Source organism: Gossypium arboreum, chromosome 6, assembly GCF_025698485.1.
Source record: "Gossypium arboreum isolate Shixiya-1 chromosome 6, ASM2569848v2, whole genome shotgun sequence".
Classification (NCBI taxonomy): Eukaryota; Viridiplantae; Streptophyta; class Magnoliopsida; order Malvales; family Malvaceae; genus Gossypium; species Gossypium arboreum.
The window spans coordinates 25,821,032-25,839,624 of record NC_069075.1 but is presented as its reverse complement, the minus strand read 5'-3'; the positions used below and the strand labels follow the sequence as shown (position 1 = coordinate 25,839,624).

Below are 18,593 nucleotides of genomic sequence, written 5' to 3'. Positions count from 1 at the left end.
AATTTCTCATGACAGCATTCAAGTAATGTACATCAATATATATCACATTCCAATTAGCACATCATTCAATTAAACATATTTACATGCCGGATTAAGTTACATGAACTTACCTCAACACTTGTTTGCGTAAAAGTCTACTAATCCGAAATCTTTTCTTTTCCTTGATCTAACCTCGAATTAGTGTTGTCTGGATCTATATAAATGAGTTTAACCATCAATTTCAAACATTTCATATTTAAATGGACTCAATTTACTTCATAGGCAAAATTACCATTTTGCCCTTAACTTTTCTATAAATTATGATTTTGTTCGTAGGCCCGGAAAATGAAACTTGGCAAATTACTCCCTATTCCAAGCCTAACCAAAGCCCATTACAAATTTTCCAGCACATGTATTCATAAAATTTCAAAATTTTTCATCAAATTTTACAAATTTTCATTTTAGTCCTTAAATTATGTTTTCATCAAAAATCACTTTGTAAAAGTTATTTATCTATCAATAATCTTTCATTTTCTACCATAAATTTCTAATTTCTAGCATATGCATCCATGACCCATTTTCATACCTTGATAACTTTTCAAATTCATCCCTTAAATAGAGAGATTAAGCTATCCCGGTTTCAAAAATACCAAAATTACTAAAAACGGGACAAGAGAACTTACTCAATTAGGCCTTGAAAGTTTATTTTCTCTCTCCTAAGGTTTCCATGTGTTTTAGGTTGAAGATGACATAAAATAAGATGATTTCTTTTATCATCTTTTTAATTAATTAAGTATTTTGCTATTTCCAATTTAGTCCTTACCCTTTTCTATATTTCCATGGATGAGTCATCAAGAAAAATCTACATACTTTTCGTAATGGTCTAATTACCACATAAGGACCTCTAGTTTTGAATTCCATAGCTATTTGATCCTTATGGCTATTAGAATTCAACTTTCACATTTTATGCAATTTAGTCCTTCTCGTAATTAAACACTTAATCGATGAAATTTTCATATCAACATTTTCACACGACATCCCTACTATAACACGGACCATATAATGAAATAAAAATAAATCATATTTTCGGATCAGACTTGTGGTCTCGAAACTACTATTTCGATTTCACTGAAAAATGGGTTGTTACAGCTCCCCCTTTAGGGATTTTCGTCCTCGAAAATCTTACTAGTAAAAAGATTCGGGTATTTCTTGCTCATAGTATCCTCAGATTTCCAAAAAGCTTCTTCTATATAGTGTCGTTGTAACACCCCTTACTCGTGTCACACGGCCAAGTCACACGCCCGTGTGCTTAGGCCGTGTGGCAAATTAAGTTCCAAAATCAAGTGTAGACTTCACACAGCTTGGGCACATGTCCATGTTCTAAGGCCGTGCCCTTCACACGGCAGAGACACACGCCCGTGTCTTTGCCCGTGTGTTTACTATTGGGCATTCTGTTTTGCATTAATTAGAGTGCAGGGGACACACGGCTAGAGCATAGGCCCATAGGGCAGACCTTGTGTCTCACACGGCCTAGACACATATCCGTGTGTCTACCCTTGTGGACAACTTTGAGGCTATTTCCCAAGCCTTTTATAACCCTTAATGATACATGCACACTTACACATCTCAATGACATCCCACAAGGCATAAATGAGTACTTACACCTTCACAAACTAAGCTCATGCATATTAACTTCTTATCAATTTATACTTGTTAAGACTCCATATTTTATTTAAACTAGGCTTACCAAATCACATGCAATATACAACATCAATTTACTTCCATTTTACACATTTATGCCTTAGTTGTTATTATGCCATTTGCTCACAATCCATCGTCAAACATTGATGATCATATCCACAATTCATCCATGCCAAAAGGAATTTAACTATATCATGAATGACCTTAGCATAAACATGCATATATGAATAGGATTACATCCCCATAATTAATATGAGCCATATCTCATGTCCATATACAAAATGAATCATCAAATCATTATAAGCCAGCACATTTGACTAACCCAATATGACATATAATAAAAAGACCAAGTCCCTATACATGCCATACTCAAATGTTGAGACTAACTATACCCAAATGTCCAATTGATAGTGCGATCGAGTCTCCGACGTCCTTCGATCCCTGAGCTAGCTTGGTGATACTATAAGAAAATGGAAAAGAGAGGGGAGTAAGCATAAAGCTTAGTAAGTTCACATGCAAATAAATAGCAACATAATCATTAATATATATATACCATTGACAAAATATAGTTTACATATGTGTCATCATAAATTCATAGGCATAACTTACACATTTTCAACCTTACCGAAAGATCATCACATACGGAGTTCATTCATAAGAGTTTTTCTTACATACCTATACTAACTCGTAATACATTCTCATATTTCCTCATCAATGACTTACTTGTCGAATAACTCACTGATTTACCCATTGAACACTCGGAATACTATCGGATACATGGAAGACTTGGACATAGTGCTTCAAACTTAGCCACATGCTACCTCATATCACAATCACACATTGCCCACTCTTGAGCTAATCACGAGCCTGCTCACTCAAGTTGACAGTCAGGATGTAACTACTTGGGCTACTCACACAAGCTGACAGGTACCCGCAACACATGCCGGGCTACCCAGCCACCGGTAGAACGTACAAGACTAGCACCCGGATTCATATAGTCACATATACACATAATCTCATGAGCTCATAATCACATAGTTCCTTGTGACATGCCACATTGAATCCTAAATTATTCATAAGGTTCAAATGGGATTTTCTCGATACCACATATTTGTCAAACTCGTTCATAATGTCATGCTCATAGATTATAACGTTGTTCATACCCTCGTCATAACAATTAAACATAGAGACTCACATTAATAAAATATTAAAACATGACATATCATTTCATTATTTACACATGAACTTATCTCGGTACAAAATATGGACAATTAATTCGATTTAGTCCAAATTCTTGTTCTTTCCTCGGTCTAGGTCCGAACTCCTTTTTTCTTGATCTATAATAGAAAATTCAGCTCATTTAATCACCATAATATTCAAATCAGTCCAAAAAGTATATTTAGGCAAAATTACAGTTTTACCCCTAAACTTTCACATTTTTGCAAATTAGTCCTTAGGCTCAGAAAATGAAATCTGTTCACTTTCTTTGTTACCAAGCCCACATTTCTCATTAAATCATACATCTTACTACCAATTTTACAATTTTTACAAATAAGTCTTTTTTAGCCATTTTCACTAGAAATCGCTTGATAAAAGATGTTTATCACACATCAAACATTCATATTCCTCCATTAAACATCAAAACACATGCATGTCATACATGGGTCAAATTTCAAACATGAACCCTACTAAAAAATATGCCTAGAAATAGGTAAATCTGGTTACGAGGGTTTCAAAAATATAAAAAGCACTAAAATGGGGCTAGGATGCACTTACTATTGAGCTTGAAAGTTGAAGAAACCCTAGCTATGGAACCCTTGAGATTTTCAGCCAAGGTAGGAGAAGATGGACACAATTTTGACTTATTTTCCCTTTTTTTTCTTTTATTAACCAAATGACAAAAATGTCCTTAAGGCCTTTCTTTCAAATTTTTCCTATTCATACCCATTTTTGTCCATAAAAATAGAAATTGGGAAAATTGCTATTTAAGGACCTCTAATTAATAATCCATGGCAATTTCATGCTTAAGGCTTCTAGAACTCACATTTTGTAACTTTTGCAATTTAGTCCTAAATGTCAAATTAGACACTTTATCAATGAAATTTCTTCATGAAATTTTCACACAAGTATGCAATCATATCATAGACCTCCTAATAATTATAAAATAATTATTTCTACTTCGGGTTTGTGGACTCAAATCCACTGTTTCAACTAGGCCTTAATTCGGGATGTTACAATTCTCCTCCTTAGGGATTTTCGTCCCCGAAAATCTCACCATTGAAAAGGTTTGGGTATTGGTTTCTAATGTTTTCATCGGTCTCTCATGTAGCCTCTTCAACCCCACATCTTTTCCATAAAACTTTCACAAGGGAAATACTTTTGTTTCTCAATTGTTTGACTTGCCGGGCCAAAATATTAACAGGCTCTTCGCCATAAGTCATATCCGGTCAGATCTTGACCTCTGTGTAACACCCCGTACCCGAGACCATTGCCGGAGTCGAACACAAGGTGTTAACGGACTTAATTCATTAATTAAACAGCTCATACAATTCATTTTAAAATTTCCAGACAAGCTGGCTAACTGCATCACAGTCGCTTTAAAATCATATCTCGAGTTACGAAACTCGAAATCAAATTCGTAAATTTTTCTGAAACTAGACTCATATATATATCTACTAATTTTTTCTAGAATTTTGGTTGGGCCAATTAGTACAGTTTATTAGTTAAAGTCTCCCCTGTTTCAGGGTTCAACTACTCTGACCTCTGTGTATTACGAATCAGATATCTCCTGTACAGAGCTTCAATGACTATGCCGTTTGTCTCTAATAAAACTAGACTCAATAAGGAATCTGTACATATAAAGCGTGACTTCTAATTATCTTTGTAAAATTTATGGTGAATTTCCAAAGTCAGAACAGGGATCCAGAAATCGCTCTGGCCCTGTTTCACAAAAATTTAAACATCTCATAAAATATAGCTCATATACCTGTTTCGCTTATTCCATATGAAAATAGACTCATCAAGCTTCGATTCCATAACTTATTCATTATTTAATTCCATTTCTAATATTTTTAGTGATTTTTCAAACTCACGTCACTGCTGTTGTCTGAATCTATTTTATGGTAAATTTTACCTATTTCATGGTTTCCATGGATTAGCTAGCAATTTGACATACATAATACCAAATATGATCATGATTAGCCATTCCAATGGCTAATCATTACCAAGCATTTCTATTTCCATACCACTCAATAACCATATCATAAGACCATATATATAAAATGATTATAATGCTATACATGCCATACTCAAAATATACAAGCCATTATGCCAAGATGGTATACGGATAGTGTGAGCGTGCCTCCGACCGTTTCCGATTTCCGAGCTGGCTTGTCAACACTACAAGGAATGAAAAGGAGGGAGTAAGCATAAATGCTTAGTAAGCTCACATGCAAATAGCAAGTAACATAACCATATAAGCAAACATAAAACATCATTTGCATAATCATCACCAAGATATTCATATCACCTTTTCATTTATCATCTTACCATATTGTTGTTATATCGAGTTTTCAACCATAGGGTTAAGTACATACCTGTTCAAAGTATCCATTTCACAACACTTACCAATACGTCCCTTTCATCTTGAGTATTCCTCCATTTGAGTAGAACTTTACCCGTTGAACACATCGGAATATAATTCGGATACATGGATAACTTGCACATAAGTGCCACATATGTAGCCAAGCTACCATGTAACCCGCCCATAAGTGAACTCGGACTCAACTCAACGAGCTCGGGCGTTCGCATCCATAAGTGAACTCGGACTCAACTCAACGAGTTCGGATGCCTAGTTACATCTCACGAACTCGGACTCAACTCAACGAGTTCGGACGCTCGCATCCATAAGTGAACTCGGACTCAACTCAACGAGTTCGGATGCCCAAATATCCCAGTGACATGTCACTTGTATCCTAATCCATTCCTAAGGTTCAACGGGACCTTTTTCCCAATCATGTGTGTAACACCCCTAACTCGTGACCGTCGCCGGTGTCGGACACGAGAGGTTAACGGCCAAATCCTCTCAAGGTACCAACCAATTTGTCATTTCCAGTCAGGCTGGAAAACTGCGTCACCGTCGCCTTAAAAATCATATCTCGAGTTTCAAAACTCGGAAACTGGTTTCGTAAATTTTACCTGAATTTAGACTCACATACCCATCCATGGATTTATTTCTAGAATTTTTAGTCGGGCCAATTGGTACAGTTTATTAGTTAAAGTCACCCATGTTACAGGGATCGACTGCTCTGACCTTTGCGCGTTACAACTTGAATATCTCTCTGTACAGGGCTTTAATACTGGTGTCGTTTGTTTCTAATGAAACTAGACTCAAAATGGAATCTGTACATATAAGGCATGACTCCTAATTCTTTCTGGATAATTTATGGTAAATTTTCAAAGTTTCGTCAGGGGACCCAGAAACCGTTCTGGCCCTGTCTCACGAGAACTTTAATATTTCTCAGTATACTGCTCATATGGTCGTTTCGTTTCATCCATATGAAAATAGATTCATCAAGGTTCAATTTCATAATTTACCCACTATTTAATTCTACTTCTACTATTTTTAGTGATTTTTCAATCTCATCTCACTGCTGCTGTCCGCAACAGTTACTGCAGTAGACTATGCCGATTTCATGAATCTTTCCTTGGCCTTAATCATCCATCATACATGACACAAATTGTGGCCACCTTATCAAAATTAGAGTTTCTAAGACTCGTGGCTATAGGTTCTAGCATCCCACTCGACGACCACATAGGCCATTTTCACATGGCTTAAAGTTTACAACCCACAATTCGACAAAATATAATAGCCTATACATGCCAAATGTTCTTCAACAACGAAAACAATACCACAAGATTTCAGCCGGTGTGATGACTTCAACGACGGTCCCGATCACGCAAGCAATACGAATCCGAGAGACCTAAAATGGGTGACAAGAAAAAAACACCGAGTGAGTTTACAACTCAGTAAGTCATAAGCATTCATCAATCCACTGATACAGTCACTACAACATGTACAGCAAACGAGGCTAGGTACTCATCCATATCGAATCTATACCATAATACCTCGGACCTTTCGGTCCAATCTCGTACCAAGTCATACATCCACATTTCATATTCTACACAACAAGATAATCAAGCATTTTACACATTAACTCATTTTCCAGCACAACCATACAATTTCAGTCATCACATAGATTTAAGGCTTACCAATTCAACCCCAAGCATGAACGTATTCTCTATTCATCATGAGCTCGAGGTACTTACCCGATCCGCTGTCCGGGATTATCTCGATAATGTCGCACACTCAGTGCCAATTGTAATACAAGAGCATATAGTGAATCCGCACACTTAGTGCTATATATTTTCAGCTCGCACACTTAGTGCTATATAATCAAACTCGCACACTTAGTGCTGTACAATTTTAAACCCGCACACTTAGTGCCAATCTTGTCACCGTGTCCATTTATACCCGCACACTTAGTGCCGAGACCAATACCTTATGCATTTTGCTGCCTTTATACATTCAACAATGGCATCATTCCATACACATACATTTCCATTTACACATCAATTCATTTAAACACAATTGTGTATATATTATGGTCATTTACATCAACACCAAATATATGCTTAATGACTTACCTTATATTGATGAAACAATTTCCAATCGACTACTCGATTATCTTTCCTTTGCCTTTGCTTGATTCTCCACCTCTAGCTTCTTGAGCTAAATTTAACAAATAAATTGGTTTTATCAATTGAGCATCGGAAGAGGAATTCAAGATGCCTAGCCAATATATAAATATCTACTCATTAGGCATCAAAGTCGCATATGTACAAAATCATGAATCGAACTCAACACCTTAGTTAGTATTCCTCTTAGCGAATTTTCTAAGCCAAGAATAGGCATCAATATGCTTGCCTCTAACCGAATGCATGCACACCAATTTCCCTCATGTGGCCGAATATGCATGTCCATGTTGAGGCCGATTATGCACTTAATACCACACAAAACAGCATGCATTTTACTAACTAACGCATTACATATTGTAGCTCAATACACATCTCTCATGTACTACATAACCGAAAACATCATCCCAAGCAAATATATACCTTGAAATAGTATATATGTCATACCAATTCATCATGTGCAAACACATATTCAAAGCTCAAATCTTACCTACCATGCAACATGCATGAATCATACTTGTGGATATACCATGACCGAATACATCACAACACCATCATTTTGGTCATGATTAAGCAAAGAACTTAATGTCTCACTCAAAAATACTAAAAGAAAGTCCAAGAGCCATCAATCCCCATCACGTACACCATTAACAAGCTTCATATTTAACATGCAATGGCATTAACACAAAATCCACCTTGGCCAAATACCATTTCCATGGCATAACAAGGATTTGAACCATGGCTAACATGCACATCAAGTTAGCAACCAAAACAAGCATGAATCTCATGACACAACCTCAAACATACCTTAATCTTGATGCAAGTATAGCCAAATCCTTCTAGTTCTCTTCTAAACCAAGCATGAAGCAAAAATCCTCCCTTTTTCCTTAGTATTTTCGGCCAAAGAAGAGAAAATGGATGAACAAAATTTTTCTTTTTCTCTTCCACAATGCACTGCAAGGGGGGTTTCACTCACACACACACATTTTTTTTCTTTCTTTATTACCCATACTCATTTGTTTATTGTTTCTCCCTAGTGCACCAACAAAACATGTTTCATGACATGTTTAGCCCATGATTCCTTGTCATGGCCGGCCACTTCATGTTAGGGGAAATTTGACATGCAAATCCTTATTTTTGCATGTATTATCAACTAGTCATCCCACATTTCCCCATCATACTTTCAATGTTTACTACTAGGCCCTTTCTAGTGAAATTCACATTTATAACTCTAAATCGAAAAATCAAAATGTCACACATGAATTAACACATATTATAGGCATCAAAATAAATTATAAATTATTTTTATGCCTCAGTTTTAATGGTCCCGAAACCACATCCCGACTAGGGTCAATTTTGGGATGTCACAACTCTCCCCACTTAGAAATTTTCGTCCCGAAAATCTTACCCAGTAAATAGGCTCGGTATCGCTCTCTCATAGAGTCCTCAAGTTCCCAAGTGGCTTCTTCAATTCCGTGTTTATGCCACAACACCTTCACTAATGGGATTTTCTTGTTTCGTAGCTCTTTTACTTCACGCATCGTAATGCGAACGGCTCTTCTTCATAACTCAAATTAGGTGAACCTCGACCTCGGATGGAGTAATTACGTGCGTCGGGTCGACCTATATCGTCAAGCATCGAAACATGGAAAACGCTGTGAATCTTTTCGAGCTCGGGGTAAAATTAATCGGACGCCATCGCCCAACTCGTTCAGATACTTCATACGGACCGATGAACCTCGGACTCAATTTGCCCTTATGGCCAAATCTAAGCACCTTCTTCCGTGGTGAGACTTTGAGAAATACCTTGTCTCCAACCCGATATTCAATGTCTTTCCTTTTTCAAATCCAAGATACGACTTTTGGCGATCCGTAGCGACCTTCAAACTTTCACGAATCACTCGAACTTTTGCTCGGCATCCTTAACCAAATCAACCTCAAGAATTTACCTTCACTAAGTTCACCCGAATAATGGGTACGGCATTTACGTTGATAAAGCCTCGTAAGGCGCCATCTTAATACTTGATTGAAAGCTATTGTTGTGGCGAATTCAATCAAAGGCGAATACCGTTCCATGAACCACTAAACTCAAGGATACAACATCTCAACATATCCTCGAGTATTTGAATTATCCGTTCGGATTGACCATCGGTTTGGGGTGAAAGGCGGTCTGAAATGCAACTTGGTACCCAAAGCTTCTTGAAATTTCTTCCAAAATCGCGAGGTAAATCTCGGATCTCTATCCGACACAATAGAAATCAAGACCGTGTAATCTCACAACTGAGAAACGTACAATTCGGCTAGTTTATCCAATGAAAAATCCGACGACGGGGATAAAGTGAGCCGACTTAGTCGGTCTATCAACAACAACCCAAATCGCATCCTTCTTATTAGTCGACAATGGCGGCCGGACACAAAGTCCATTGTGACTCGATCCCATTTCCACTCGGGTATCGTGATCGGTGAAACAATCTGAAGGCACTTGATGTTCCGCTTTCACTTGTTGACATATTAAACATCTCGAAACAAAGTCGGAGATGTCCCGTTTCATACCATGCCACCAAAACCGGCGTTTCAAATCGTTGTACATCTTCGTACTCCCCGGGTGGATTGCCATTCGGCTACAAAGGAGCTTCGTTCAAAATTATTGGAATAAGTTCCGAATTCTTTGGGACACACAGACGACTTCTGAACCTCAAACAATCGTCATTATCGATTTGAAATTCCGAGTCCTTGTTCGGAACACACTCATCCCGTTTTGCAACCAACTCATCGTCGACTTTCTGAGCTTCATGAATTTGACGTATCAATAATGGTTTGGCTTTCAATTCAGCTACTAACACATTGTCGGGTAGGATAGACAAGTGTACATTCATCGTCATAAAGCAAATAGTGATTTCGCTTAAGGCATCCGCAACCACATTAGCCCTTCCCGGTGATAATCAATGACGAGCTCATAATCTTTTAACAACTCGAGCCATCGCCTTTGTCGCAGATTTAAGTCTCTTTGGGTCATCAAATATTTGAGACTTTTGTGATCCGAATACACATGGCACTTCTCACCAAATAAGTAATGTCGCCATATCTTTAAGGCGAATACGATGGTAGCCAATTCGAGATCATGGGTCGGATAATTTTTCTCATGTGGCTTTAATTGCCTCGACGCATAGGCCACAACTCGCCCTTCTTGCATCAATACGCAACCCAACCCAAGTAGGGATGCGTCACTATAAATGACAAACTCTTTGCCCGATTCGGTTGCACTAGAATTGGGGCTTCGATCGAATAAGCTTTCAGTTGATCGAAACTTTTCTGACATTTCTCCGTCCATTCGAACTTAACATCCTTTTGGAGTAGCTTCGTCATTGGCGTGGCTATCGTCGAGAAACCTTTTACAAATCGTCGGTAATAACCGGCAAGCCCCAAAAGCTCCTAACTTCGGTAACATTCCTTGGTGGTTTCCAATCGACTATGGCCAGAATTTTGTTCGGGTCCACCCCGAGACCCGCGATGCGGACACCACGTGCCCCAAAAAGCTAACCTCTTTCAACCAAAATTCACATTTCTTGAACTTTATGATAATCGCTTATCTCGTAAGATTTGCAACACTAGCCTCAAGTGTTCAAAGATGCTCGTTTCATCTCTCGAATAGACCAAAATGTCATCGATAAATACAACTACGAACCGATCCAAGTATGGCCTGAAAATTCTATTCATTAAATCCATAAACACCGAGGGCATTAGTGAGCCCAAACGGCATCACCAAGAATTCGTAGTGACCGTACCTCGTTCTAAAAGCGGTTTTGGGTATGTCCGATTCTCGGACCCTCAACCGATAGTACCCGACCTCAAATCTATCTTTGAAAACACCGAGGCTCCTTTAATTGATCAAACAAATCGTCAATTCGTGGCAATGGATATTTATTCTTTATCGTCACTTTATTGAGTTGACGATAGTCGATGCACAACCTCATGGTTCCGTCCTTCTTCTTCACAAACAATACAAAGTGCGCCCATGGAGAAAAACTTCGTCGAGCGAAACCTCTATCCGTCAATTCTTGCAATTGAACCTTCAATTCCTTTAATTCCGTTAATGCCATACGACACGGGGCTATTGAAATCGGCGTAGTACCGGTACAACTTCGATGTCAATTCCATTTCTCGAACCGTGGCAATCCGGTAACTCCTCGGAAAAACATCCGAATACTCACAAACCACTGGTACCGATTCGAGTTTCCTTTCCGTCTCTTTATTTCCAAACACATACGCAAGGTATGTTTCACACCCCTTTTTCACATACCTCCGAGCGGTCATAGAAGATATTATCGCTGGCGCTCCTTTTAAATCAGTAGACTCGACTCGGACTACCTCATTATTTGCACTCCTCAAATCAATGGTTTTCCTTTTGCAGTCCACCACTGCATCATGTACGGTCAGCCAATCCATACCAAGAATAACATCGAATTCATTAAATGGTAGAAGCATCGGATCGGCGGAAAGCAGATTCTCAATTATTAGGGGCATCTCTTGCACACTTTATCAACAATGCGTGATCGACCCAAAGGGTTTGACACTCGAATTATGAACTCGAGAGACTCAACGGTAGAGTCTTCTTGGATGCTAAGGTTTCACATACATATGAATGAGTAGAGCGGGGTCAATCAATGCAATCACACTAGTATCAAAGAGAGTAAAAGTACCGGTGATAACGTCGGGGAGGATGCCTCCTCTCGTGCGCGGATGGCATATGCTCTAGCAGAGTACGGGTCTCGGATCGGACAGCCAGATTAGAGGCTCCTCTCGATTACCACCCCTACCTCCAGAGATTCTCGGGGCCTACCTCCACCGTCGTTCCACTAGGTCTTGCACCTTGCGTCTTATTCCTCTCATCTAGCTCCGTGCAATCTCTAATGAAGTGGTCCTTGAACCGCATCCATAACAGCCCTATTAATGACTTACCCCAACATTCACCTAGGTGTCGTCTTCCACATTGGGGGCATTCAGGTGTCTCTTGACGATTATTGCCCACACTAGCTCTGAAGTAGCTGGAGTCCGTCAATGGTCGGGCTCTAATGGAAATTCCCTGATCGTCCTCGACTTCTTGGTGTCCTCCACGAACCTCTTTACAGCCGAGAACGGAGCTTTACTCGTCGATCTTTTACGGTAATCTCTTGCTTCAAATTCAGCCTTCTTCTTCTCCTTCCCAAGTTCTTCCGCCTTGCAGGCTCGTTCGACTAGTGTCACGAACTCCTTTATCTCCAAAATTCCCACTAGTAACTTTAACTCTTCATTCAATCCTTCTTCAAATCTTTTGCACATCGCAACCTCATCAGCCACACACTCCCGAGCATACCGACTAAGTCTTACGAACTCATGTTCAGATTCGAGATCTGATCATACGGCCTTGCTTGAGTTCCAAGAACTCCTTACGCTTCGATCAATGAACCGTTGACTAATATATTTCTTCCGAAATTCCGTTTGAAAGAAATCCCAAGTAACTTGTTCCTTTGGGACTATGGAAATCAAGGTCCTCCACCAATAGTAGGCTGAGTCTCGCAACAAAGATATAGCACACTTAAGACATTCATCGGGTGTGCATGACAATTCATCAAACACTCTAATGGTGTTATCAAGCCAGAACTCGGCCCTTTCGGCATAAATCGGTAACTATGGCCTTAAACTCCTCGGCCCCACGCTTCCTAATCAAGTCCACGGTGGTTTACTCAGCCTCACGGGATCGAATCGATGGCATTACGGGCTCTTGGGGTGGAGTATTTAAATTCGGAATGGTTGGACAATAGGGTCGGTTCGCAGCATATTGCGCGACCCACTCATTCATCATGGTGAAGAAGGCTTGTTTCGCCTTCATTTTGATTATTCGCGGATGACTAAGGCTCAACAGCGGTGTCCTTGTGCGGAGCAGCCGCTACACCTTCAACGTCATCCGCCAAGGGTCTCTCTATCCCGGGTTCCATTGCTATTTAAAACAAAAATTTCAACCGTCAGAAGTCATCACATTATTCAGCACTAACAATTTGGCATGTATAGCTAGACTCACACGCGCTATGGTAGTCCTAGAACCGACTAAACCATAGCTCTGATACCAATAAAATTGTAACACCCCTAACTCGTGACCGTCGCCGGTGTCGGACACGAGAGGTTAACGGCCAAATCCTCTCAAGGTACCAACCAATTTGTCATTTCCAGTCAGGCTGGAAAACTGCGTCACCGTCGCCTTAAAAATCATATCTCGAGTTTCAAAACTCGGAAACTGGTTTCGTAAATTTTACCTGAATTTAGACTCACATACCCATCCATGGATTTATTTCTAGAATTTTTGGTCGGGTCAATTGGTACAGTTTATTAGTTAAAGTCACCCATGTTACAGGGATCGACTGCTCTGACCTTTGCGCGTTGCAACTTGAATATCTCTCTGTACAGGGCTTTAATACTGGTGTCGTTTGTTTCTAATGAAACTAGACTCAAAATGGAATCTGTACATATAAGGCATGACTCCTAATTCTTTCTGGATAATTTATGGTAAATTTTCAAAGTTTCGTCAGGGGACCCAGAAACCGTTCTGGCCCTGTCTCACGAGAACTTTAATATTTCTCAGTATACTGCTCATATGGTCGTTTCGTTTCATCCATATGAAAATAGATTCATCAAGGTTCAATTTCATAATTTACCCACTATTTAATTCTACTTCTACTATTTTTAGTGATTTTTCAATCTCATCTCACTGCTGCTGTCCACAACAGTTACTGCAGTAGACTATGCCGATTTCATGAATCTTTCCTTGGCCTTAATCATCCATCATACATGACACAAATTGTGGCCACCTTATCAAAATTAGAGTTTCTAAGACTCGTGGCTATAGGTTCTAGCATCCCACTCGGCGACCACATAGGCCATTTTCACATGGCTTAAAGTTTACAACCCACAATTCGACAAAATATAATAGCCTATACATGCCAAATGTTCTTCAACAACGAAAACAATACCACAAGATTTCAGCCGGTGTGATGACTTCAACGACGGTCCCGATCACGCAAGCAATACGAATCCGAGAGACCTAAAATGGGTGACAAGAAAAAAACACCGAGTGAGTTTACAACTCTGTAAGTCATAAGCATTCATCAATCCATCGACATATCACTACAACATGTACAAAAACGAGGCTAGGTACTCATCCATATCGAATCTATACCATAATACCTCGGACCTTTCGGTCCAATCTCGTACCAAGTCATACATCCACATTTCATATTCTACACAACAAGATAATCAAGCATTTTTACACATTAACTCATTTTCCAGCACAACCATACAATTTCAGTCATCACATAGATTTAAGGCTTACCAATTCAACCCCAAGCATGAACGTATTCTCTATTCATCATGAGCTCGAGGTACTTACCCGATCCGCTGTCCCGGATTATCTCGATAATGTCGCACACTCAGTGCCAATTGTAATACAAGAGCATATAGTGAATCCGCACACTTAGTGCTATATATTTTCAGCTCGCACACTTAGTGCTATATAATCAAACTCGCACACTTAGTGCTGTACAATTTTAAACCCGCACACTTAGTGCCAATCTTGTCACCGTGTCCATTTATACCCGCACACTTAGTGCCGAGACCAATACCTTATGCATTTTGCTGCCTTTATACATTCAACAATGGCATCATTCCATACACATACATTTCCATTTACACATCAATTCATTTAAACACAATTGTGTATATATTATGGTCATTTACATCAACACCAAATATATGCTTAATGACTTACCTTATATTGGATGAAACGATTTCCAATCGACTACTCGATTATCTTTCCTTTGCCTTTGCTTGATTCTCCACCTCTAGCTTCTTGAGCTAAATTTAACAAATAAATTGGTTTTATCAATTGAGCATCGGAAGAGGAATTCAAGATGCCTAGCCAATATATAAATATCTACTCATTAGGCATCAAAGTCGCATATGTACAAAATCATGAATCGAACTCAACACCTTAGTTAGTATTCCTCTTAGCCGAATTTTCTAAGCCAAGAATAGGCATCAATATGCTTGCCTCTAACCGAATGCATGCACACCAATTTCCCTCATGTGGCCGAATATGCATGTCCATGTTGAGGCCGATTATGCACTTAATACCACACAAAACAGCATGCATTTTACTAACTAACGATTACATATTGTAGCTCAATACACATCTCTCATGTACTACATAACCGAAAACATCATCCCAAGCAAATATATACCTTGAAATAGTATATATGTCATACCAATTCATCATGTGCAAACACATATTCAAAGCTCAAATCTTACCTACCATGCAACATGCATGAATCATACTTGTGGATATACCATGACCGAATACATCACAACACCATCATTTTGGTCATGATTAAGCAAAGAACTTAATGTCTCACTCAAAAATACTAAAAAGAAAGTCCAAGAGCCATCAATCCCCCATCACGTACACCATTAACAAGCTTCATATTTAACATGCAATGGCATTAACACAAAATCCACCTTGGCCAAATACCATTTCCATGGCATAACAAGGATTTGAACCATGGCTAACATGCACATCAAGTTAGCAACCAAAACAAGCATGAATCTCATGACACAACCTCAAACATACCTTAATCTTGATGCAAGTATAGCCAAATCCCCTTCTAGTTCTCTTCTAAACCAAGCATGAAGCAAAAATCCTCCCTTTTTCCTTAGTATTTTTACCAAAGAAGAGAAAATGGATGAACAAAATTTTTCTTTTTCTCTTCCACAATGCACGGCAAGGGGGGGGTTTCACTCACACACACACATTTTTTTTCTTTCTTTATTACCCATACTCATTTGTTTATTGTTTCTCCCTAGTGCACCAACAAAACATGTTTCATGACATGTTTAGCCCATGATTCCTTGTCATGGCGGCCACTTCATGTTAGGGGAAATTTGACATGCAAATCCTTATTTTTGCATGTATTATCAACTAGTCATCCCACATTTCCCCATCATACTTTCAATGTTTACTACTAGGCCCTTTCTAGTGAAATTCACATTTATAACTCTAAATCGAAAAATCAAAAATGTCACACATGAATTAACACATATTATAGGCATCAAAATAAATTATAAATTATTTTTATGCCTCAGTTTTGTGGTCCCGAAACCACATCCCGACTAGGGTCAATTTTGGGATGTCACAATGTGTCTCAACCATCTTCTACGGAATGCCGATACCGATACTCGGTAGTGTTTCATATTTTCCAAGTATATCACATAATTTGACATATTATCAAACAATTATCACAAGTATAATATTTCATAATAATTATCATATCATTTAAAAAACATTAAAACATTTAAAATAATAACTATGTTACCAACATTTACATATGAACTTACCTCGTATGCGAAAATGGCTATTTTTACCATTTCGTCCACCACTTGGTATTTTCCCCATTTTAGCCTGAATTTCAGTTTTCCTTGCTCTATCATTTAAAATATAGTCTAATTAGGACTCACATTATTCAAATTGACCCAAAATCATATTTTGGAAAAATTACAATTTTGCCCCTAAACTTTTGCATATTTACACTTTTGCCCCAAAGCTCGTAAATTAAAAATTCAGCCTATTTTCTTATGTTTTATGACATGCTGATCATTTTTCCCTTCTACGGCAACATCAAATTCTCACTCTAACATGTACTTATGACTATTAGGTATTTTTACCGATTAAGCCCTTTTGCTCGTTTTCACTTAAAACCGAGTAGCACAAGTTGTCTAACATAATTTAAAACTTCATATTCTATCATAAAACACCAAAATACACAAATTTCACCTATGGGTATTTTTCCAAATATAAACCCTAGGTTAAATTATTGCTAGCATAAGCTAAATCGAGCTACGGACTCCAAAACGTAAAAATCATTAAAAGCGAGGCTAGAACGAACTTACAATCGAGCTTGGAAGCTTGAAAACCCTAGCCATGGTTTCTCCTTGCTATATTCGGCCATGGGGTTGAAGATGAGCAAAATTGGCTTTTAATTTTGTATTTTAATTCATTTTACCCTAAATGACCAAAATGCCCTTACTACTAAACTTTCCAAAATTCCATCCATGTCCAATTTTTGTCCATAGACTTAGAAATTGGTAAAATTACTCTTTAAGGACCTCTAATTAATAATCTAATTCAATTTTATGCAAAATACTTCTAGAACACAAGTTTTGCAATTTATTCAATTTAGTCCCAAATTTCAAATTAAGCACTTTATGCATAAAATTTCTTCACGAAATTTTCACAAAATCATGCAATCATATCATAGACCTTAAAATAATCATAAAATAATTATTTCTATCTCGGATTTTGTGGTCACGAAACCACTATTCCGACTAGGCCCAAAATCAGGATATTAAAACTCTCCCCCTTGAGGATTTTCGCCCCGAAAATCTTACCGAAAAAGTGGTCTTCACTTTTAATCTCATATTTGGTGTCAAGAACTTGCACTTAGACTGCACCTCCAATACATCTCTTCAATTTCTCATATGATCTAAAAGCTTACAGTCTCAACTCTCAATTGTTCTTAAATTTTCAACCCTTCTTAATTTCCCATGATATCATGACATAAAACACGGATCTCAACTTGATTTAATGGAGACCGAATTCCAAGAAATCCGACAATTAAAGAGACACGAAATTCCATGAATCGATGAGTAGGAATTCATTCAATACAGATGTGATTTATAGATCTCGCCAAACATTTAACAATAAGATACATCACATTTTCCTCTTCCGCCATAGAAATAATTCGATATGGCCTCAAGAATAATCCTTCTCATTTCCATCCCAATATCAACATTGACAAGGATAATTTTGATAGATCCCAATGCTCGGCTTTAACCCCTTTAACAACTCCGATTTTATGTAACATCGGATGCTCTAAACTATCACATTACCTCACTGTCTTGAAACACATCACAATTCATACAACAATACATTACTGAAAGTCAGGAAGTCTTTGCTCAATGTAGACTAGTCTAGTTCAGACGCTTCGATTACCAATATTCTCATCTATCCGAACTCTGTCAACATGTAATAAACTTTTCAGCTTTCACAAGATGGAAACCTTATCATTCGTAGTGAC

General features: G+C 38.3%; 1 long non-coding RNA gene across 1 annotated transcript; it reads right to left on the bottom strand.

The window, feature by feature from the left end:
- Positions 1-4,932: 4,932 nt before the first annotated feature.
- On the bottom strand, positions 4,933-16,919 carry LOC128293923 (uncharacterized). Its single transcript, XR_008284075.1, has 2 exons — positions 16,855-16,919; positions 4,933-5,079 (listed from the first exon to the last, which is right to left on the bottom strand). It is a non-coding gene; the product is annotated as an uncharacterized LOC128293923 (long non-coding RNA).
- Between the last annotated feature and the right edge of the window lie 1,674 nt (positions 16,920-18,593).